Source organism: Aethalodelphis obliquidens, unplaced genomic scaffold, assembly GCF_003676395.1.
Source record: "Aethalodelphis obliquidens isolate GAN/ISIS:26980383/991018 unplaced genomic scaffold, ASM367639v1 scaffold6, whole genome shotgun sequence".
Lineage (NCBI taxonomy): Eukaryota > Metazoa > Chordata > Mammalia > Artiodactyla > Delphinidae > Aethalodelphis > Aethalodelphis obliquidens.
Window position 1 is genome coordinate 4,190,967 of NW_020837950.1, and position 23,158 is coordinate 4,214,124.

Below are 23,158 nucleotides of genomic sequence, written 5' to 3' on the forward strand. Positions count from 1 at the left end.
CGTAAGTTTGTTTTCTAAGTGTGTGAGTCTGCCTCTATTCTGTAAATAAGTTCATTTTTAAATATCTGTATCATTTTTGGAATTTTTTTAAAATCTCCATTTCCAAATAATCATGCAAAATCAGCAGAATTGTGTTATCATTACCGGGCATGTTCTGGAGCCCAACTTCTCGAGTCTGAAGACCAGCTCGGCAACTTTTCTACTTGTTTGGCCTTCAGATTACTTCACCTCTCTGTGTCTCAGGACTCAAAGCAACTCAAGTTATCATCCCCATCCGAAAAACAGGGATATAGTGATAGTAGCTCCTGCATAGGGTTATTGTGAGCTTAAAATGAGAATGAGGTGGATAGACCTAGAGTCTGTCATACAGAGTGAAGTAAGTCAGAAAGAGAAAGACAAATACCATATGCTAACACCTATATATGGAATTTAAGAAAAAGAAATGTCATGAAGAACCTAGGGGTAAGACAGGAATAAAGACACAGACCTACTAGAGAATGAACTTGAGGATATGGGGAGGGGGAAGGGTAAGCTGTGACAAAGTGAGAGAGTGGCATGGACATATATACACTACCAAAGGTAAAATAGATAGCTAGTGGGAAGCAGCTGCATAGCACAGGGAGATCAGCTCGGTGCTTTGTGACCACCTAGAGGGGTGGGATAGGGAGGGTGGGAGGGAGGGAGACGCAAGAGGGAGGAGATATGGGGATATATGTATATGTATAACTGATTCACTTTGTTATAAAGCAGAAACTAACACACCATTGTAAAGTAATTATACTCTAATAAAGAAGTAAAAAAAAAAAATGAGATCATCTATTTGCCTCAGTAAATGTAAGCTATTACCTGGGAACACCACACCCTCTTTTCTGTGGGAGTCGAGGAGTGGCTGCCTGTTCATACGGGCCAAACACACTCCAGTTCACACAGTTCCCATCGGGTCCTCTTCACCCATTTCGTTACCTGCCTGGCCCCTGTGGGCACCTGCAGTCTGCAACCTCTGCCTTAGAACCACGGATCCGGCCAAACAGCCACATTTCAAGATAAGAAAGAATGACCTCCCAGTCACGAAGTTAGTGAACAGCAGTGCTGGCCAGCTGTCTGCCCATCCAGTGCCACTTCTGATGTTCCTTAGACCTATAATCTTGGCTCTCATCTAGTACTCCCGTGAATTATAGCAGGGCCACAAAATCACTCAAAAGCCACGCAGACTTGGAGAGTAAATGCGCTTTCTTTCTTTCGTCTGTAACTGATATTCTTCTGGGCTAGCAGGAACAACTTAGATTTGCCAATCAAAAAATATTTCTATCTCTTCCAATCTAAATTGTCTTCTTTCTGAATAAAATTTTAGTCTGTTAAAAAGTAATTGAACTCTCTGTCAGGCCTGGTTTGAGCAGCCTCGTTAGAATGACTTTCTCTCTCTGATTTTTGTCTCCTCTCTGTTCTCTTCCTCCTGTCAGTGCCTGGGTATATGAGGGACACGCTCTGTCTCTGGGGCTTTTGGGAGAAAGGGTTCTCAAATTGGGCTTTGCAGAAGGTGTCCCTTGACTGCCCAGTGGCCGCACATCTTATTGTCATTCTCTGGCTGTCCCTTCCTTGGCTTTGTCAAGGTCTGTCCCTCACAGGCCGATCCTCACCCAGGCTCTCACAAACACTGAGGTCGGCCTGACTTGCCTGCGCTTCTAGCCCTAAAGCCCTCCACCGAGGGCCACCCAGCCCAACGTCTATGATCAGCTTTGGGGCGAGACCCCCAGGAAAAACCTTAACCAACCTCTACACTTGCTGCCTGAGCCTGGGGTCCCTAAAAAAACGGGTATGCAGGAAAACTTAAAAGCCGGTGTATTATTGGCAGGGAGGGATGGGGCTGGAGAACAATCCGCGGGATACCAGAGTGAGAGGAAAAGGTCACTGAAGCCAGGGACAGGGAATGTAAATATCAGACAATGCTCACGGAAACACAGCTGGCTGCCCGGGCACACGGACATCTCCAGAGAGGCTGCTTAGATCTTGGAGTCATGAACTAGTCAAGAGGTGGGGAGGGGAGGGGGTGGGTTGAGGGGAAAGGAGGAAAGGCAAGGAATGCATCCGCTGGCTCCTTCCGCTTCCTGCCCCTCCCTGTTCAAAACCTACCTCACAAGCCAAGACTCTCCTGCGCTTCTGCGTTGTGTTCCAGGCCCCTCGGTTCAGCACTCAGGGAAGCCAAATCCCTTGTCAAATCATGCTGCGTCTGGACTTGAAAAATGGTGGAGCCCTGGCTTCAGCCACAATGGCTCCCATGGGGCCCACATTTCAACAGTTACGGGGTGAGGTCAGTAACAGGTCACTAACAATAACAGGCTTGCTGGAGCTGTGCATTACTGGCGCAGGCTGCCTACCACGAGAAAAGAGCAGCAGAGGGTGGAAAGGGTCCAGCACGGCTGGCAGCAGCCCCATGACTGGGCCCAGGAGTACATGGCCAAAGCAATCCGGGGAGGCACGTAAGTTAGGTCCAGTGCACCCCCTTCTGGGTCGTTGCGGGATTGCCTGGTCTGAGCCACGGCACAGTGGTACAGAGAGCAGCTCTGGAAAGCTACCTTCCAGCTCCCTCCTCCTGGCCTGGCTGAGGCAGTTTGGCTCTGGTGGCCCCAAGTCGGTGGGAGGGGGTAGTGTCTGAGGCAACCCCCTCCCAGAATCTTACCTGATGCCCTCAGCGTCCCCTGGTCTCGTGTAACCCAAGTCCCTCCCTCCTCACCTCTCTTTTCTCCTCCTTCTTCGTCTCTTATCCCCTCCTACAATCCTTCAAGGCTAGAGGGGCAGGTTCTGACCTTTCATTTCCACTATTTCACATCCTCCTGTTCAAACAGTAAGCCCGTGGCCCAGGCCCGGTGGGCAGGAAAGGGATCTTCCCTATTCAACAGAAGAACTCTCTGGGCCGGGTCCTCTGAGACTGGTTCTTGACCTTGTCGGGAGAGGTGCTCGGCCATGTGGGTGCCTGCAAGTTCCTACTGCGTGTACCAGGAATGCAAGCTCTCAGCCCCCTTCCCAGGGCACTTCTCAGGGTTGTGTCTGCTGGGAGCAGCTCAAGGAATGAGGCGACGCCTCCTCGAAGACAAAGAGCAGGCTTGCTCTGAAGGAGGTGACTCCCTAAACTCAGTGTTCCTGGCCGTGACCCAAACCGTCATCACCGTCCTGTCCGCAGCCTTTCTGTGAGCACCTGGTGAGCTCCAGTGAAGAACCTGCAAATCGGTGCAAATGCTGTAGCTCCAAGGAGTTTCATATTTTTATGCTAGTCGCATTCAGCCCTTAGCAATTCATTAAAAATCTTAGTTGGATTCTTCTTACCAACTTGTACTGTATCTAGAAGCATCTGCCCTGGCCAAGTAAGTGCTCGCAGCCCATTCCTCCTTGGAGGTGCCTGTCTTTCCTTAGATTTCTTTTTTTCTTTTTTGGCCGCGCTGCCCAGCTTGCGGGATCTTAGTTCTCCGACCAGGGATTGAACCCAGGCCATGTCAGTGCAAGCGTGGAGTCCTAACCACTGGACCACCAGGGAATTCCCTAGATTTCAAGATAGTTGGTTGACCTGCAACCTCAGCTCTCTGATAGGTTCAAGAAAAGGGAATTTGCAGATTTTCTGCCAGGTCATCACGTATTTGATTAAGGCCCAAAACATTAAAGAGAAAGATAGGATAAACCAACTGAATGACATGACTCAGTAGTAAACAGAGAAATTGGAGAACAAACCATCAAACAGCAAGAGAAAACTCTTGCATATTAACTCTTGAATATTAAGCTGTTAAGCACATTCTTGCATTTGCAAAGTTTCACAGTTTGGCTTGAACTGAGCTGGGAATGAATGAGTGATGCAGGTGACTGTTGGTTTTCATTAGGATCCTCTCTGAATTATATAATTCATAACCATGCTCACTTATTATTTAAAACAAAATTAAATTTAGGTAAGGGACAAGACATTTTATCACTAGGTAATAAGCAAAGCATCCCAGTCGTATGTTCTTGGTTGCTGCTGCAATCTGGGGACGTAACAGGAAAACAACAGAATCCAAATTCTGTTCCACTGAGAACACTGGAATCAGCTCTTCTCCAAGAAACAGAAACTAGAATCTGGGAAGGGCTGGCTCATAGTAAACTTGTCATTCTATGCCTCTTCTTTTTTTTTTCAATAAATTTATTTACTTATTTATTTATTTTTGGCTGCATTGGGTCTTCGTTGCTGCACATGGGTTTTCTCTTGTTGCGGCGAGCGGGGGGCTACTCTTAGTTGCGGTGCGCGCGCTTCTCATTGCGGTGGCATCTCTTGCTGTGGAGCACGGGCCCACGAGCTTCAGTAGTCGTGGTGCACGGGCTTGGTTGCTCCGCGGCACGTGGGATCTTTCTGGACCAGGGATCGAACCCGTGCCCCCTGCATTGGCCGGTGGATTCTTAACCACTGTGCCCCCAGGGAAGTCCTCTATGCCTCTTCTTTTTTTTTTTTTATGCCTCTTCTTAACCTATTTGATGACATTTGAGTTGTTTGTGGCACCAAGTAGGCATCTAAGAGAATCCATACAATTAGTATTCATATAATGAAGTTGCATGAAATGAGCCAGACTGGCAGGTCTCACATATTGAGATCGCTGCCCAGACAAGCAGAAACACCGCAGCAGTTACAATTCACATTGGCTTCAGTCAGACTTTACCCCGGCAAACACTTTGCCATCTGCTGACACCCAACAGTTACCTGGGCTGGAATCAGACTTCCCAGACAGCCCGGCACCCCTAAACAATCTGAGCTGTGTCAGGGTTGACTTATCTTCTCTTAAGTCACTTTCTTTAATCAACTATTTCCAGAAACACATTTCCAGAAAGAAATGAGTCATAAGGACATGATGCATAATATTTTAGCTATTAGTGTATCCTTGGACACTTACTTGCTTAGAACTTAATTTGAAGTAACTAGCTTTCAGTTACTATAAGATAAAGTCAGATCAAGCCAAAATGTGAAACTTTAGAAATGCAGAATGTTTTTAACAGCTTAAAGGAGGAGGGAAAGTGTCAAAATCTGGATTTCTGGTCCCTACATTGGCCCAGTTGCTCATCAGAGAAACAAAAAACAGATTCACAGAATTTCATGTATCTTCAAATAAAGAGAGAAATAAAAACCAAAAAAGCCCAGACCAAAAAACCCAAAAACACTTAAATGGTGTTCCACTGAGGAAAGTCTGATGTTACAAAATGATTCACAGCCTATAATCTCTCTTCTTCCTGAAGAATTAGGGTTTGAACTGGACAGGCGGCTGAGCAGAACAGGGCTTTGTAAAGAGAGGGTTTCTATTGCTTCCAGAAACGGGTAGAGTTACTCACTGTCACAGCCAAGCTCTCCTGAGGTCAGAAGCTTCTAGTGGGTCAGCAGCCTCCCCTAATCGCAAGCCTCCCCCCTCGACTAGGCAGGAAGATGAGTTTTCTATTGTAAAGCTTGCTAAAGCAAGGGCTTTCCACGCAGATGAGTTTCTAACCACAGCCAACAGAGGAAAAAATATAATATTTTCTTTGGGAGGGAAAAACGTTCTACCAGTGCACACAAAAAATTGTATTCCTTCCATCCCATTACTGAGATGTGTGCAAGAGTAGTTTGTAAAGCTGTTAATTAGCCTGGAGCAGCTACGTGGATAGAAGTTAGGCACAGGGATCCTGTGGCCAGATTGGTGGGTTCAAACCTTGTCTCTTCACCCTGTGGGAATAGCTACACCAGTCTGTGCCTCTGATATTTTCATCCACGTCATGAGAATAATAAGGTTCTAGTGAGGACTAAGAAAGTTATTGCCTGCAAAGTGGGCCTGGACCATAAAAAGAGCTCAGCAGATATTACGTAATTTTGGCAGCAAACTTTTCATGCCTCGATTGCTCATGACCCATGACGACCAGTCAGCAGAGGAGGAGAGTGCCCATAGGATGTTTGTTAACTGAGACTTCTTCGAAGCTCTTGGCCCATAAAGGATTTTCTTAAATCATCTTCTGGTCCTTGAGGTTCCTGGCAGCCCTGTGGCTCTCTTGGGACAGCCTAGGGAATCTATCTGGATGCTTCACATTCCACATACATTGCGCCCACTGCCTTGATTCTTGGGCTATGTTAGGGTTTATATACTCACAGGATGAATTGTTGCTGCCTTTCAGAAAAAGAAGCCAGGATAGGGACTTCCCTGGTGGCGCAGTGGTTAAGAATCCGCCTTCCAATGCAGGGGACACGGTTCAATCCCTGGTCTGGGAAGATATCACACGCCGCGGAGCAACTAAGTCCGTGTGCCACAACTACTGAAGCCCGCGCATCTAGAGCCCGTGCTCTGCAACAAGAAAAGCCACCGCGATGAGAAGCCCGCGCACCGCAACGAAGAGTAGCCCCCGCTCGCCGCAACTAGAGAAAGCCTGCACGCAGCAACAAAGACCCAACGCAGCCAAAAATGAATTAATTAATTAAAAAAAAAAAAGAAACCAAGATAGTATTTGTATGGCAATGCAAAGATTTTACAGCTTCAGTAAAATGGACAATTTCCTATGCTATTATGTTAATATAAATTATTTTATTGAAGCAGAATATAGATACCTAAAAAGGGCACAAATATTGTGTACATCTCCACGAGTTATTCCAAGTGAAAAAAGACAATCATCCTAAGACAAACAAGTCACTACCAGAACCTTAGAACTTCATCCCCGCCCACCACCTATTCTCTCTCCAAATGACGAGTCCTTCCCTCTTCCTCAGAGGTAACGACTGTCCTGACTTCTAACACTACAAATTAGTTTTTCTGGTTTTGAAGGGAATTACAGAGAGTGAGGTGCACCTTGTTTCTTTCACTTGGTAGTAGAATTGTAATAATCACTAATGCTGTTGCACGTAGGGGTGGTTTGCTCTGAACTTGCATTTCAGTATCATTTGGCACAGGTGCGTGAGCATGTCTGGTGAGTTATACCTGGGGGGGAAATGATGAATCACAGAGATTGTGTATGTTCAAGTTTAATTGATAATGACAAATGATTTCCCATGGCATTTGTACCAAGTTTACTCACACCAGCCATGGATAAGAGTTTCAGTTGTTCCATCTCCTCACTAACCTGGGGATGGTCAGTCATTTTGTGTTTCATCGTAGCCACTCCAGGGTTTGAATAAAAGCATCTCACTGGGTTCTAATTTGTATTTCTCAGATGATTAGCTGTATGAATCATCAGATACATAATGAATGAACCTCAGATGCTTGAGTGAAATTTTTTTTAACTCTTGAGATTATTACATGATTTTCCCCTTCATGTTGTAAATATAGTAGATTGCATTGATTGATTTTCAAAAGTAACTTCTCACTCTTGGAATAAACCCAACTTTATACTCTTTATCAAATTTGATTTAATATTTTAAGATTTTGCACATATGCCACAAAAGAAGTTGACCTATAGTATTCTTTCTTGTAAAGTTCTTAGATTATACTGATTATAAAACAAGATTCAAAATGTTAGTGTAATCTCTTCCTCAAATGTTGGGAAGAATTCATTGGTGGGGTAATCCAAACTTGAAGGTTTGCTTCATTTTTTTTCGTAGGAAGGTTTTTCTGTTGTTGACTTCTTATTAAGAAGAACATACAGGAAAGTGCACAAAAGGATACAGTACTTTTTTTTTTTTTTTTTTGCGGTATGCAGGCCTTTCACTGTTGTGGCCTCTCCCGCTGTGGAGCACAGGCTCCGGACGCGCAGGCTCAGCGGCCATGGCCCACGGGCCCAGCCACTCCGCGGCATGTGGGATCTTCCCGGACCCCGGGGCACGAACCTGTGTCCCCTGCATCGGCAGGTGGACCCTCAACCACTGCACCACCAGGGAAGCCCTCAGTTTTGAATTTTTTTAATCCTAGAATTCTCATTTTGTTGTATTTACAAGATATTCTAATTTCTCTGTTGTGATTTCCTATCCTTTCCCTTATTATGACCACATTTTCTTTTATGTTGAGCTAGTTATAATATCCACTTTAAAATTCTTGTCTACTAATTCTAATATCTGGATCATCTCAGGACCAGTCTCTGCTGATAGTCATCTTTTGAGATTCCGTTATATTTTCTGGGTTCTTCATAAGTAATTTTAGACTGTATCCTGGATATTGTGACTGTTTTGTTGTGGAAACTCTGGGTTCTGTTAAGTTCCTCCATAGAGTGTTAACTCGCTTCCATTCAAATGGCAAACTCTACTGTGTGGCAACTCAAAATTCATTTCAGCAGTTTTATCTTGAGCTGGGCTCCTTGCAAACTGCACTGCACATGCATGGTTCAAGGATTAGGTGAAGATTTGGGCCGAGTTTATACTCAGAATTTGGGCTTTCTCCTTTTGGCTCTGTTTCTGGGATTCCCCTCTTACTTTCAAGGGGCTATGGTTGCCCTGAAATCTTTCCTCTGGTTATTTGAAAAATTGCAGGATTTCTAACAAAGTTTTACTCATCCCACGTGGTACAGACTTCGGCATGCCCTAGACTAAACGCTATAAAAAAATGGCATCAATTTCCCTTCAGACTCTGCTTTTGCTTACTCTCCAGTGCCTCTGGTTGTTGTTTGTTTTTAATTTGTCTATAATATTTTACAGTTGCTACCTACAGGTGTGGCTACTTTTTAAGATTTTCTTTGTTTTTTCAGAAGTTTTCCTTGTATGTACTTAAGTCTGGTTCCTTCATATTTGTCCTGCTTGGGTGTTTGTAGGACTCTTTAATTGGGGCTTGTCATCTTTCACGAGTTTTGGGAAATTATTGAACATTATTTCTTTAAATATTGCTTCTGCTTTCTCTCTCCTCTTTTTCTAGGACTCAAATTATGTGTATTTTAGAGCTTTTCACTGTGCCATAAATCTCTTGACTTGTCTCTATATTTTCTACATTTTTTTAAGTTTCTCTGTGCTTTCATCTAGATTTTTTCTGACATCATCTTCTAGTCACTAATTCTGTCTACGTCATGTTTAATCTTCTGTTAAATCCGATCCACTGAGTTGTTAGTTTCAGCGAATTAAGTTTTCCAGTTTTAGAATTTCCATTTGATTCTTTTTTAGAGTTTCCGGTTCTCTGCTGAAATTGTCTTATAAATATTCATTTACAGTTATTTAAATTCCATGTCAGATAACCCTAATATCTGAATCTCTGATGGATCGTTCTTCCTATGGATTTTTCCCCCTTAAAAAAATCTTGTCCTTTTTGTAGGCCTGGTTATTTTTTACTGATTGCTAACATTGTGTACAAGAAATTGTAGACATAGCATGAGGTTCTGTATGATATTTTTTTAACTAATAAAAGACAGTTTATTTCAAGTCTTCAGTAGTCTTATGGATATTAAAAAGACATTGAAAAGCAGAACAAAGAGCTGGGAAAATGGGTTGTGGACCTGGAACTGTGGGCACAAAGCTGCCCCATCCGTCTCTCAGGCAACTGTACATCCCATACCTGCTTCTTACTGTTGCTCTTTGCTAAACGGCTTTTACTTATTGACATGTAAACAGTGTAAAATGTCAAGCTACCCCAAATCTTCATGATATTATAGATCTCATACTCACCTATTTCCTCCTGACTGATTCAGTAGATCTTAGTTCAAATTCCTGAGGAAAAGAATATGAAAGACTCATCCAAGGCAGTGGACTGGTACATGTCGGGACAGGTTTGTACCCGAGGTCCAGTCACCGTAGCTGGAGAGGTGTGAACTCACATGTTCCAAAAAGGCAGCAAGATCAAGCTTAGAAGTAAGTCTCAGCAGAAACCAAAGATACTCATATCTAGTATGAAAACACCAATGTCAGCATCACTAGATTTTGTGTTATTTTCCTCGTCTGTTAGCGTTCCTGAAGATAAATTACATCTCTTTGCTTTCCGTTTTAATTCTCTTTTCATGAGTGAATAGAATTTTACTTCATTTATGTATCACTGTGGATGACGTATTTTTTCCAGAGAAAATTTACTTCTGGTTCTGTCAGGCAGTTAGACTGAGGCAATTAACCTAATCCCATGAGGGACTGAATTGATTTGGAACTGAGCTCTAGTCCTGTGAGTACTGGTCTATTTCTAGCTCATCCTTACTCGTAGACCTCACCATGCCCCCAGCTTCTCAGGGTCCTAACCATAAGTCTGGTTACCAGAGCCCATCCTCCCTGGGACACTCCGAACTCTAGTTTTGTCCCCCTTGCCCCTGTGAAACCCCAAAAAGGTCTTCTGAGCCCCTCAGCCTCTGCTTTCGCTTTCAAAATTGACAACTGTCTGAAAGGAAAAAGATGAGCCTCGGATACCAGGCTCATTTCTCTTGGCTTCTTTCTTCCTCTAGATCTTACCTAACAAATGTTCACTTCCTTAGTAGCTTTTCAATCCCTTCAAACAGATTTTTATTATTTTGCCTAACTTTTCTAGTTATTCTTAGCAGGAGGTTGTCCAAAACAACTTAGCCACTGCAGGAAGCCAAACTTCATATGATATCCACATACTTCCCAAGAGTGTTATCATTTTAGAATAAGAATTGGTCCTATTTCCCAGGGTCTTTGGTCCCTCCGTATCAGGAAAGGTCTTAGAGCTAACTTTTACATTAATTGTTGCACCTGATGGTTTTTCTCAAGAGCCTTCTGAAAACATAGGCCAATATGGTACATTCTCTGCTCTTGTCCCATTGTCTCAAAGAGAGACCCCAAGTGCAGGAAGTGTTATCTAGTGTGAACACTTGAATGAATGTGAAATATGGAATATGAATAAGAATGAAGGAATATGGAAGTGTTATCTAGTGTGATATATACGTCCTCCTGTACACAACCACCACTTTTGTTTTTGATGAGGGCTGTGATTTCCTCCACTCTGCCTGCTGTATAGGTAATGACAAAGTGTTAAAGTGATGGGACAGTTGAGGTAAGGTGAGAAGTTTTGAGTGGACCTGACCCACCATTATGACATGGATCTTCACATAAGAGAAGAAACTGTCACTCCCCCACTTGTTCCCTAATAGGGTCCACAATGCATGCTGGCTGGTCTCCCACAATCACAACCACCAGATAATGGGTTCTAGACAATCTGGCTCTTATGCAATGTGTCCTTCCAGCTTCTCATCAAATAGGAGACACATTTTGAAAATGATAGGGGTTATTCAGCTATCATTTGACTTCTCATATTGAAAAAAACCCCAGAATATGTTTTCCAACCCCTCCACTTTACCAACACCTTGAAAGAGGTACAGTCTCCTGTCTTCTGATGGGCCTGATATTAGGACCACCTGGATCCATGGAGCCCATCCAGCTTGGATTTGGGGAGTACAGGATGGGATAATGATGGAGAAGGTCAAGCTTTGCTTCTTCTTTCTATATTTCTTAAATGTGTTGTCACGCTTATGACGATGTCATAGTCCTGGGGTCAGGCCACCAGACCCATTCTTCCGTTTCCTCCCACTGACCGTCAGTTCCATTTCTAGATTGCTCCCCACCAGACTGACTGTCTCCTACCTAGTTAGAGTCTTGGTCTCCTACACTTCCTTCCTCCAGAACATCCTTCAAGATCTCCTAGATGTCAGGCAGGAATCTAGCCCTGGAGATGGCCCACTGGAGCACCACTGGATGAGTCCTCTTTACCTAAGCGGTCCTTAATTGTCCTTCTACCTTAGTATCTCACTCTGTGCCTTGGAAAAATGTGACCTCCTCTGATGTTTGTTCCAAATTAGTAAGGAGTAGTCTGGTATTCCTGGAATTGTAATTCTGAGGCACAGCATGCCCCTTGTCCCACTTTTCCTTTTTAATCCACCAGCTGATCCCCTCCAGTGCCCCCAAATAATCACACAGATGCCATCTTCCATCGTGCCTGCAGCTCAAAAGCCACAGAAAGCCCTGGCTGGATTACAGCACTCCAGGAACTTAGGAAGTTTCTCATGCCTGCTTCAGTCTTTCCCTGCTAACTTCTTACACTTGAGGTCATTCTGCCCCAGTCTTTTGGCCATTCCACAGGAACAGGGATGACCACAGGGCTGGTCTGGATTTGAAGACTGGTAGGAATGGCAACCCAGCTATGGAAACTTCTACTTTGTTTCGCCGTCCCTTCACCTAGAAAACAATGCAAAGTATATGCAAGCCTTCAAGGATGTCAGGGGCCATGGCTTCACTGGGTCTCCCTTATTTCTCAAAAGGCATGTCCAGAGGTGGGGAGTCTCAGCAGTCTGCAAAGAGACAGGAGCTTCCCAGGTCAGAGGAGCCCAACGTCCAAATCCTGCCGCCTTTTGTATCAATTCCAGCTGGGGGCTGGAGCCTGCTGGCCATGCCACCTGGACCTAATGTCCTGGACCCTTCACTTCTTCCTGTGCCACAGTTACAGAGCCTAGTCTTATTTTTACTTTTTATTTCTCTCAGGGCAATGAGGCCTATTCCTTAATCAACTGTTCTCATTCTCTCCAGAGGCTCTTCCAAACTTTCAACTCTTTCCTTGAAACTCCTACCTCTTTCTCCCTCTCAGTAGAAATCTTTGAGTCAGTCTCTGAGAAAATCAGGGCCGTAAGGCGAGAACTCTTTACTACATCCTACCCATTTACAAACATCTGCTGTCTCGGGGAAAACTGGTCCCTCTCCTAAACCTCCACCTGTGCTTTGGGGTCCTTCCTCCTTCTTCCTTCAGTCCTTCACTCCATCACCATCTCTTTTCTCCTCTTTATCTTGAAAATACTCCGAATTCGAAACAGGAGGGAAAAGCGGATTGTTCATTCACCATAGGAACGTGTAACTGCTAGAACTCATTTTAACCTTGTCTCTATTGATCAGTGACAGCCTTGTGTCAGGATCCACATAAGATATTGGGATTTATAAGAAACATATATTTGGTCTTCATCCCAGTTCCTGACACAGAGCTCCTAACATCCTTCGAATTTCTCTAGGTGACTAGAAACTATGGTGTCTTTTGCTATGTTAATGAGATGGGTTTTAGAAAGCCCCTAGATAACTTAAGGAGGGGCTGGTTGCCAAGGGAACCAGCCCTGTGATTAGAGGGTTGGAACTTTCAGACTTCCCCCCTCATCTTCAGAGAGGGTCTGGAGATCGAGTTCAATCACCCATAGCCAATGATTTAACTAATCAGGCCTATTATTATGAAGCCTCCTTAAAAACCCAAAAGGACAGAGTTCAGAGAGCTTTCAGGTTGATGGACACGTGAAGATTTGGGGACGGTGGTGCTCAGGAAGCATGGAAGCTCCCCGTGCCCCACATACCTTGTCCTAAGCAGCTCTTCCATTGGCTGTTCCTGAGTTATATTCTTTTACACTAAACTGGTAATGGAAGTAAGTGTTTCTCTAAGTTCTATGAGCCACTCTAGCAAATTAATCGAACCTGAGGAAGCGGTGTGGGAAATTTAGCAAATTTATAGCCAGTTAACTAGAAGCCCAGGTGATAACCTGGATTTGGGACTAGCATCTGAAGTGCGGGTGCCGTCCTGTGGGACTGAGCCCTTAACCTGTGGGATCGGATGCTGTCTCTGGGTAGACAATGTCAGAATTAATTGCTTGGTGCTGTGGGCAAACAGCCACACATCACACCATGCCTCTGGAAGGCAGCCCCAAACTTCTGAAATCGGTCAGTCAGCAACAGCCTCGCTCCAGTGACTTCAATTCCGTGGCTGACGCTCACCCAATCCCTAAACAACCCCACTTCTGAAAAACTGGCCAAAACTCTCTATAAAGTTAGCAGGAGAGGGGCAACAGTAAGTCCATCAGAGAAACAAGCAGCACACGTAGGGCTTACACGCTTCCATCCGCCTCCTGGCCAACTTTCTCCACACCACGTGGGCACCCCAGCAAATTGCTGGGTGGAGACGTCCACCTGGGCTCAAACCTCAGCTCCCCCACCTTCCAGCTATGTCACTTAGGACAAGTTACTCAGAGACTAACTGATCTCCTGGAAGATCAGTTAGTAGATCTTCAGTGTAGATCAGTGTAGAGCACATTGCCTGGCTGGCCGCCTTATCTTCTGAAAGGAGCTCCACGATGTTATTAAGCCAACAACTGGCCTTCTTCACTGCACCCCTCGAATCCATTACAGCCTGCTGGCAACCAACTCTCAAGACAAAATCCACGTGTCTGCACGTGGTATCAGTGTGCTAAAGTCACGACGGTGACCGCGATGAACCAGAAAGACGAAAAGTCTCATTTTCTCTTGTTCAGGATCCTGCAATGTCATCTCATGTGGCCAGAATTTTAAAAATACTCTGCCTAAAAAGACCCATGGAAGTCTGCTCCCTTATCTCTGAATCTCCACCTCTGGAGCAAGAGATGGTTACAGGTGCCTTCAGCAACCTATTCTTTTATAATAGCAGGGAGGGTGGGGCTGGGGGGCAGGGGGAGTTCTCAGCAATGCAGCTGCCTAGCTGCAAAGATTTTGACACTCATTGCACAGAAAAACATATGCTGTATGAAAATTATGCCCTTTCTGATGAAGAGGGAAGAGCACAGGATCTCCGCTAGCCTGCATGCCCTCTCTGTGACTGAATGCGGGCAGTCAATGCCTCTGTGGGAGGTTTGACCCAAACACAATACAAGCTCCGGGTCTCAGGTGAACTTGCTGCTCGCCCAGCACTGGCCTCCCATTGCTCCCCACGGAGGTGCCCTCCACTAAGCTGTGCTGTCTGACCCTTCTCACCTCCCAGCACCTCGGCTCCCCACTCCCCTTCCAGAACCTTTGGGGTCTTCCTCTCATGTGTGTCTTCCCCTCTATGAAATGCCTAGCAGCTGGGCCTGGGGAGGGTGCTCCTGGAGAACTGGCCTTCCACCCCCTCCTGCAGGGACCGTGCTGGGGTGTCCTGCATCAACTCCTCCCATCAGGTGGGTGGGCAGGCTTATGGCCAAAGGCTCCAGAGGACAGCAGACGGTTATGCACCCCCTGCCTCCCGTGAGAGGGCAAAGAGAGCATCTCGTGCCTGCTGGAATCCTTGCACTCAACTAGAGCTGGACATCCCCATGGTGAACTCTGGGGATCTGGGAAGCAGATCCTCCACCAGGGACCACCAGGGAACATGCTTTATCGTCTCTTGCTTTAGGCGGCTGCCTCAGTACATTCCATATGCTTTACCATTAAAGGAGATTTCTTCTGTCGGCACCTCTTCATCAATTATATTGCTATCTCTTGGTGACAACCACAAACTCTTCAGTCAACCTCTCTGCCACCTCCATCGCTATCTTTGTGTGCACTGCTGCACCTCCCTAGGGACAGTCCTTGGCTGAGTCCCCATCTGTCCCTATAATGCTCAACTCTCCAAAAGGAACTCTCAGCTCCAACTGAGTCAGTGTCTTTCTGGTCTACCATTTATAAGTGGTTGATGCCACTTATGCCCAATTAGCAGAAGACCACCCATCCAGAGGTCCTTCCTAATTCTTCAGTCTGTTGATTTTCTATTTACCCTGGTCCTCTCTCTGCACGCTTATACATTTTAATGCTTATGGTCCCAATTTCACATAGGAATTCTGCCTAAACATACAATTAAAGTTAATAAAGATGATTATATTGAGAATCTGAAAATCAACCTTGATGGAGGAGGAATAAGGTTTGGAAGGATTTACAAGCACTTTAAGACATGCATAATAGGTTGTTAAAAGGTACCTATTATTTTATGCGGTGACTCTGGGAGTACATGTGAAGGATAACCCTTGTCCAAGTCCTACTCTTGAGACGGAACATGTAGGAGCCACGACAGGTTATGAAGCCAAAATAAATAATAAGCAATTAGAGACAAAATGCAGCGGCTTTCAATATACTATTAAAAGTTGGTCCAAAACTCTTTGGTGAGTTAGTTCATTGGTAACGACTACAGCTGCAGCTCTCTTTAATCACCATACATTTATCCTAAGCCTTCTAGAGAACAGTAGTTTGAATTTCAGATATTCAAATTTAGGCAATTCTGAGATGTCTCTGCTGGAAAGTGTCAGAGGAAAAACCAAACTTCCTCAGCTTACCTTCTCATGGCCAGGGTTCTTCACAATCCACATTCTTCAGAGTGATTACAAAAGAATTTCCTTCAATGGACTGAATACATTTCTTTGGGAAAAGAGATTTACATTTTAAACGGTGTTTTAAAAAAATTTCCATTTAATTACTAGAGTCACTTTTTTTCAGTTTCCCATTATTATCCTCAGCACGTCCTACTTACTCACTCACCATAATTTCTAAGCAAGTACTTCTATACTTGGGATGATTTTTCCTTAAGGCAATCGAAGATAAATGTTAGGAACAAATTCAGGGGGAAAAAAACCAAACTATTTTCTGCTGAATGTGCCAAAAGTGGCGAACGTGCCTTACTTTGGATAATCTTCTGCCCTGCAAGCTTAGCTAAGTAGACAGGGCCAGAAAGCTTGATGTACTATTTCCTCACGTGATAGTTTTTTTTTTCCCTTCTAGCTATAGCAAAGTTCCACAGGCAATTCTTTTCTAAAGGAATCACAAAAGCTTTTCTCTAAGCTTCTGCCTAAAAGCTATTTTTCACATCAGAATTTGGGGATAACATTCAAATGAGTCATTTCAGTATGATGTAACCCACCTTACAGCATCATGGAAAACAGGTCCTGCCTTCCTGTACGTTCAGACATATGAAGAAAGTCCAGAAGTAGCTATTTTCCTCCTCACTTTTATAGCCCTGGAGCCGACTCAATGATCTTCCCTTTTTTTGGGGGGGGGGCAGGGGGTTATGTGGTTCATCTTTTGGTTCTCTTTCCTCTTTGTTCCATCATTTCAAAAAGCTATCTTTAAAAACACCCTTCCTTTAGAATGACCTCCTTGTAAATTTTTCCCTTATAGGTCTGTCTGCAATGCACTTCAGCTGGGTTTTTCATCTGGAGCAGGCATTAGTGACTTAATCTCTCTACAGTCTACCTTGTTCCAAACACCTTGCTGGAGAACTTTATTTCAATTCCTGTTAATTTTTAGGTGGACCACTAGTATTGCCTGGAGAATACACCTCGTGTTCTTATTTTCTATTAGTGGATAATTGCCTCATGACTTCCTACTGTTTGCTGTAGCCCAGGTTAAGAATTCCCTGTCTTAAGATTTGTTACCTCCCACTACTTTCCATCAATTTAGGGTCAGAATTTTCCTTTATCTACATCTACCACCCATCCCCAATCTTTGTGGATGTCTGGAAGACCAGAGATTTTCCTGGTCTGACCCATAGCTTTTGGCCCAAGCTATAGTTGAACGAACCAGCTACATCACCAATTAAAAGAGTGAGGACTTCCGGTCACGCCATCACTGTGTCGCGGCGTTTCTTCATCAAGCCGTGTGGCTGACAGTGACTTGGTGCTCTGGCCGGGTGTCAGGCCTAAGGCTCTGAGGTGGGAGAGCCGAGTTCAGGACACTGGACCACCAGAGACCTCCTGGCCCCACATAATATCAATCGGCAACAGCTCTCCCAGAGATCTCCATCTCAACGCTAAGACCCAGCTCCACTCAACGACCAGAGAGCTCCAGTGCTGGACACCCTATGCCAAACAACTAGCAAGACAGTAACACAACCCCACCCATTAGCAGAGAGGCTGCCTAAAATCATAAGTTCACAGACACCCCAAAACACACCACCGGACACGGTCCTGTCCACCAGAAAGCCAAGATCCAGCCTCATCCACCAGACCACAGGCACCAGTCCCCTCCACCAGGAAGCCTACACAACCCACTGAGCCAAGCTTACCCACTGGGGGCAGACACCAAAACAACAGGAATTACAAACCTGCAGCCTGAGAAAAGGAGACCTCAAATGCAGTAAGTTAAACAAAATGAGAAGACATAGAAATATGTGGCAGATGAAGGAGCAAGATGAAAACCCACCAGACCAAACAAACGAAGAGGAAATAGGCAGTCTACCTGAAAAAGAATTCAGAGTAATGACAGTAAAGATGATCCAAAATCATGGAAATAGAATGGAGAAAATACAAGAAACGTTTAACAACCACCTAGAAGAACTAAAGAGCAAACAAACAATGATGAACAACACAATAAATGAAATTAAAAATTCTCTAGAAGGCATCAATAGCAGAATAACTGAGGCAGAAGAAAGGATAAGTGGAAATAATTGCCATACCACAGAGCAGAATAAAGAAAAAAGAATGAAAAGAATTGAGGACAGTCTCAGAGACTTCTGGGACAACATTAAACACACCAACATTCAAATTATATGGGTCCCAGAAGAAGAAGAGAAAAAGAAAGGACTGAGAAAATGTTTGAAGAGATTATAGTTGAAAACTTCCCTAATATGGGAAAGGAAACGCAGCAAGTCCCATACAGGAAAATCCAGAAGAAACATGCCAAGACACATATTAATCAAGTGATCAAAAATTAAACACAAAGAAAAAATATTAAAAACAGCAAGTTGGAAAAGCAACAAATATCATACAAGGGAATTCCCATAAGGTTAACAGCTGATCTTTCAGCAGAAACTCTGCAAGCCAGAAGGGACTGGCAGGACATATTTAAAGTGATGAAAGGGAAAAACCTACAACCAAGATTACTCTACCCAGCAAGGATCTCATTCAGATTTGACAGAGAAATTAAAACCTTTACAGAAAAGCAAAAGCTAAGAGAATTCAGCACCACCAAACCAGCTTTACAACAAATGCTAAAGGAACTTCTCTAGGCAGGAAACACAAGAGAAGGAAAAGACCTACAATAAAAAACCCAAAACAATTAAGAAAATGGTAAAAGGAACATACATAATTACCTTAAATGTAAATGGATTAAATGCTCCAACCAAAAGACACAGACTGGCTGAATGGATACAAAAACAAGACCCACATATATGCTGTCTACAAGACACCCACTTCAGACCTAGGGACACATACAGACTGAAAGTGAGGGGATGGAAAAAGATATTCAATGCAAATGGAAATGAAAAGAAAGCTGGAGTAGCATTCTCATATCAGACAATATAGACTTTAAAATAAAGACTATTAAAAGAGACAAAGAAGGACACTACATAATGATCAAGGGATCAATCCAAGAAGAAGATACAACAATTGTAAATATTTATGCACCCAACATAGGAGCACCTCAATACATAAGGCAGATGCTAACAGCCATAAAAGGGGAAATTGAGAGTAACACAATCATAGTGGGGGACTTTAACACCCCACTTTCACCAATGCACAGATCATCCAAAATGAAAATAAATAAGGAAACACAAGCTTTAAAGGATACATTAAACAAGATGGACTTAACTGATATTTATAGGACATTCCATCCAAAAACAACAGAATACACTTTCTTTTCAAGTGCTCATGGAATATTCTCCAGGATAGATCATGTCTTGGGTCACAAATCAAGCCTTGGTATATTTAAGAAAACTGAAATCATATCAAGTATCTTTTCCAACCACAACGCTATGAGACTAGGTATCAATTACAGGAAAAAAAACTGTAAAAAATACAAACACATGGAGGCTAAACAATACACTACTTAATAACCAAGAGATCACTGAAGAAATCAAAGAGGAAAACAAAAAATACCTAGAAACAAATGACAATGAAAACACGATGACCGAAAACCTATGGGATGCAGCAAAAGCAGCTCTAAGAGGGAAGTTTATAGCAATACAATCCTACCTCAAGGAACAAGAAACATCTCAAATAAACAGCCTAACCTTACACCTAAAGCAATTAAAGAAACAAGAACAAAAAAACCGCAAAGTTAGCAGAAGGAAAGAAATCATAAAGATCAGATCAGAAATAAATGAAAAAGAAATGAAGGAAACAAGAGCAAAGATCAATAAAACTACAAGCTGGTTATTTGAGAAGATAAACAAAATTGATAAACCATTAGCCAGACTCATCAAAGAAAAAAAGGAAGAAGACTCAAATCAACAGAATTAGAAATGAAAAAGGGAAAGTAATAACTGACACTGCAGAAATACAAAGGATCATGAGAGATTACTACAAGCAACTATATGGCAATAAAATGGACAACCTGGAAGAAATGGACACATTCTCAGAAAAGCACAACCTTCTGAGACTGAACCAGGAAGAAATAGAAAATATAAACAGACCAATCACAAGCACTGTGATTGAAACTGTGATTAAAAATCTCCCAACAAACAAAAGTCCAGGACCAGATGGATTCACAGGCGAATTCTATCAAACATTTAGGGAAGAGCTAACACCTATCCTTCTCCAATTCTTCCAAAATACAGCAGAGGGAGGAACACTCCCAAACACATTCTACGAGGCCACCATCACCCTGATACCAAAGCCACACAAAGACGTCACAAAAAAAGAAAACTACAAGCCAGTATCACTGATGAACATAGATGCAAAAATCCTCAAAAAAATACTAGCAAACAGAATCCAGCAGCACATCAAAAGGATCACACACCATGATCAAGTGGGGTTTATCCCAGGAAAGCAAGGATTCTTCATTATACACAAATCAATCAATGTGATACACCATATTAACAAACTGAAGGATAAAAACCATATGGTAATCTCAATAGATGCAGAAAAAGCTTTCAACAAAATTCAACACCCATTTATGATAAAAATTCTCCAGAAAGTAGGCATAGAGGGAACTTACCTCAACATAATAAAGCCATATATGACAAACCCACAGCCAACATCGTTCTCAATGGTGAAAAACTGAAACCATTTCCACTAAGATCAGGAACAAGACAAGGTTACCCACTCTCACCACTATTATTCAACATAGTTTTGGAAGTTTTAGCCACAGCAATCAGAGAAGAAGAAGAAATAAAAGGAATCCAAATCGGAAAAGAAGAAGTAAAACTGTCACTATTTGCAGATGACATGATACTGTACATAGAGAATCCTAAAGATGCTACCAGAAAACTACTAGAGCTAATCAATGAATTTGGTGAAGTAGCAGGATACAAAATTAATGCACAGAATTCTCTTGCATTCCTATACACTAATGATGAAAAATCTGAAAGACAAATTAAGGAAACACGCCCATTTACCACTGCAACAAAAAGATCAAATACCTAGGAATAAACCTACCTAAGGAGACAAAAGATCTGTATGCAGAAAACTATAAGACACTGATGAAAGAAATTAAAGATGATACAAACAGATAGAGAGATATACCATGTTCTTGAATTGGAAGAATCAACATTGTGAAAATGACTATACCACCCAAAGCAATCTACAGAGTCAATGCAATCCCTATCAAACTACCAATGGCACTTTTCACAGAACTAGAACAAAAAATTTCACAATTTTTATGGAAACACAAAAGACCCCAAATAGCCAAAGCAATGTTGAGAAAAAAAAAAAGAGCTGGAGGAATCAGGCTCCCTGACTTCAGACTATACTACAGAGCTACAGTAATCAAGATAGTATGGTATTGGCACAAAAACAGAAATACAGATCAATGGACCAGGACAGAAAGCCCAGAGATAAACCCATGTACATATGGTCACCTTATCTTTGATAAAGGAGGCAAAAGTATACAATAGAGAAAAGACAGCCTCTTCAATAAGTGGTGCTGGGAAAACTGACAGCTACATGTAAAAGAATGAAATTAGAACACTTCTTAACACCATACACAGAAATAAACTCAAAATGGATTGAAGACCTACATGTAAAGCCAGACACTATCAAACTCTTAGAGGAAAACATAGGCATAACACTCTAGGACATAAATCACAGCAAGATCCTTTTTGACCCACCTCCTAGAGAAAGGGAAATTAAAACAAAAATAAGCAAATGGAAGATAATGAAACTTAAAAGCTTTTGCACATCAAAGGAAACCATAAACAAGACGAAAAGACAACCCTCAGAATGGGAGAAAATATTTGCAAACGAAGCAACTGACAAAGGATTAATCTCCAAAATATACAAGCAGCTCATGCAGCTCAATACCAAAAAAAATACAACCCAATCCAAAAATGGGCAGAAGACCTAAATGGACATTTCTCCAAAGAAGATACACAGATTGCCAACAAACACATGAAAGGATGCTCAACATCACTAATCATTAGAGAAATGCAAATCAAAACTACAATGAGGTATCACCTCACACCGGTCAGAATGGCCATAATCAAAAAATCTACAAACAATAAATGCTGGAGAGGGTGTGGAGAAAAGGGAACCCTCTTGCACTGTTGGTGGGAATGTCAATTGATACAGCCACTATGGAGAACAGTATGGAGATTCCTTAAAAAACTAAAAGTAGAACTACCATACGACCCAGCAATCCCACTACTGGGCATATACCCTGAGAAAACCATAATTCAAAAAGAGTCATGTACCACAATGTTCACTGCAGCACTATTTCCAATAGCCAGGACATGGAAGCAACCTAAGAGTCCATTGACAGATGCATGGATAAAGAAGATGTGGCACATATATACAATGGAATATTACTCAGCCATCAAAAGAAACGAAATTGAGTTACTTGTAGTGAGGTGGATGGACCTAGAGACTGTCATACAGAGTGAAGTAAGTCAGAAAGAGAAAAACAAATACTGTATGCTGACACATACATATGGATTCTAAAAGAAAAATGGTTCTGCAGAACCTAGGCGCAGGACAGGAATAAAGATGACGTAGAGAATCGACTTCAGGACACGGGAAGGGGGAAGGGTAAGCTGAGACGAAGTGAGAGAGAGGCATGGACATATATATACTACCAAATGTAAAATAGATAGCTAGTGGGAGGCAGCCACACAGCACAGGGAGATCAGCTCTGTGCTCTGTGACCACCTAGAGGGGTGGGATAGGGAGGGTGGGAGGGAGATGCAAGAGGGAGGAGATATGGGGATACATGTGTATGTATAGCTGATTCACCTTGTTATACAGCAGAAACTAACACAACATTATAAAGCAACTATACTCCAATAAAGATGTTAAAGAAAATAAAATGGCCCCCAAGGAAAAAATAAATAAAAGTGTGTACCTGGATCCTGTTTTTTAGGAATCTTGTTCTCTACCTCCTCTCTTGCTTTCAAGCTTCTAAAAATCTTAACATCTGTATCAGTCCTTCCTGGATTCTCTGATCTCTACACGAGGTTTCTTAGGTCCTGACAATTCCTGGCCATGTGACTTGCTTCCTTCCTCATCCATTTTCTGGGCATCCACTCTGAGCTGGAGGCCCCGCCACAGGGAAGTAAGATTCTAGCGTAGGACAATTTTAGAAAGTGGTGACCAATGCTGACACACACTTACAAACTAAGTGGGTGGTAGCCTTGGA

General features: G+C 43.0%; 1 long non-coding RNA gene across 1 annotated transcript; it reads right to left on the reverse strand.

Annotated features, from left to right (window-relative positions):
- Positions 1–6,271: 6,271 nt before the first annotated feature.
- On the reverse strand, positions 6,272–17,341 carry LOC113618790 (uncharacterized). Its single transcript, XR_003432124.1, has 3 exons — positions 15,931–17,341; positions 9,542–9,583; positions 6,272–6,314 (listed from the first exon to the last, which is right to left on the reverse strand). It is a non-coding gene; the product is annotated as an uncharacterized LOC113618790 (long non-coding RNA).
- Positions 17,342–23,158: the final 5,817 nt, after the last annotated feature.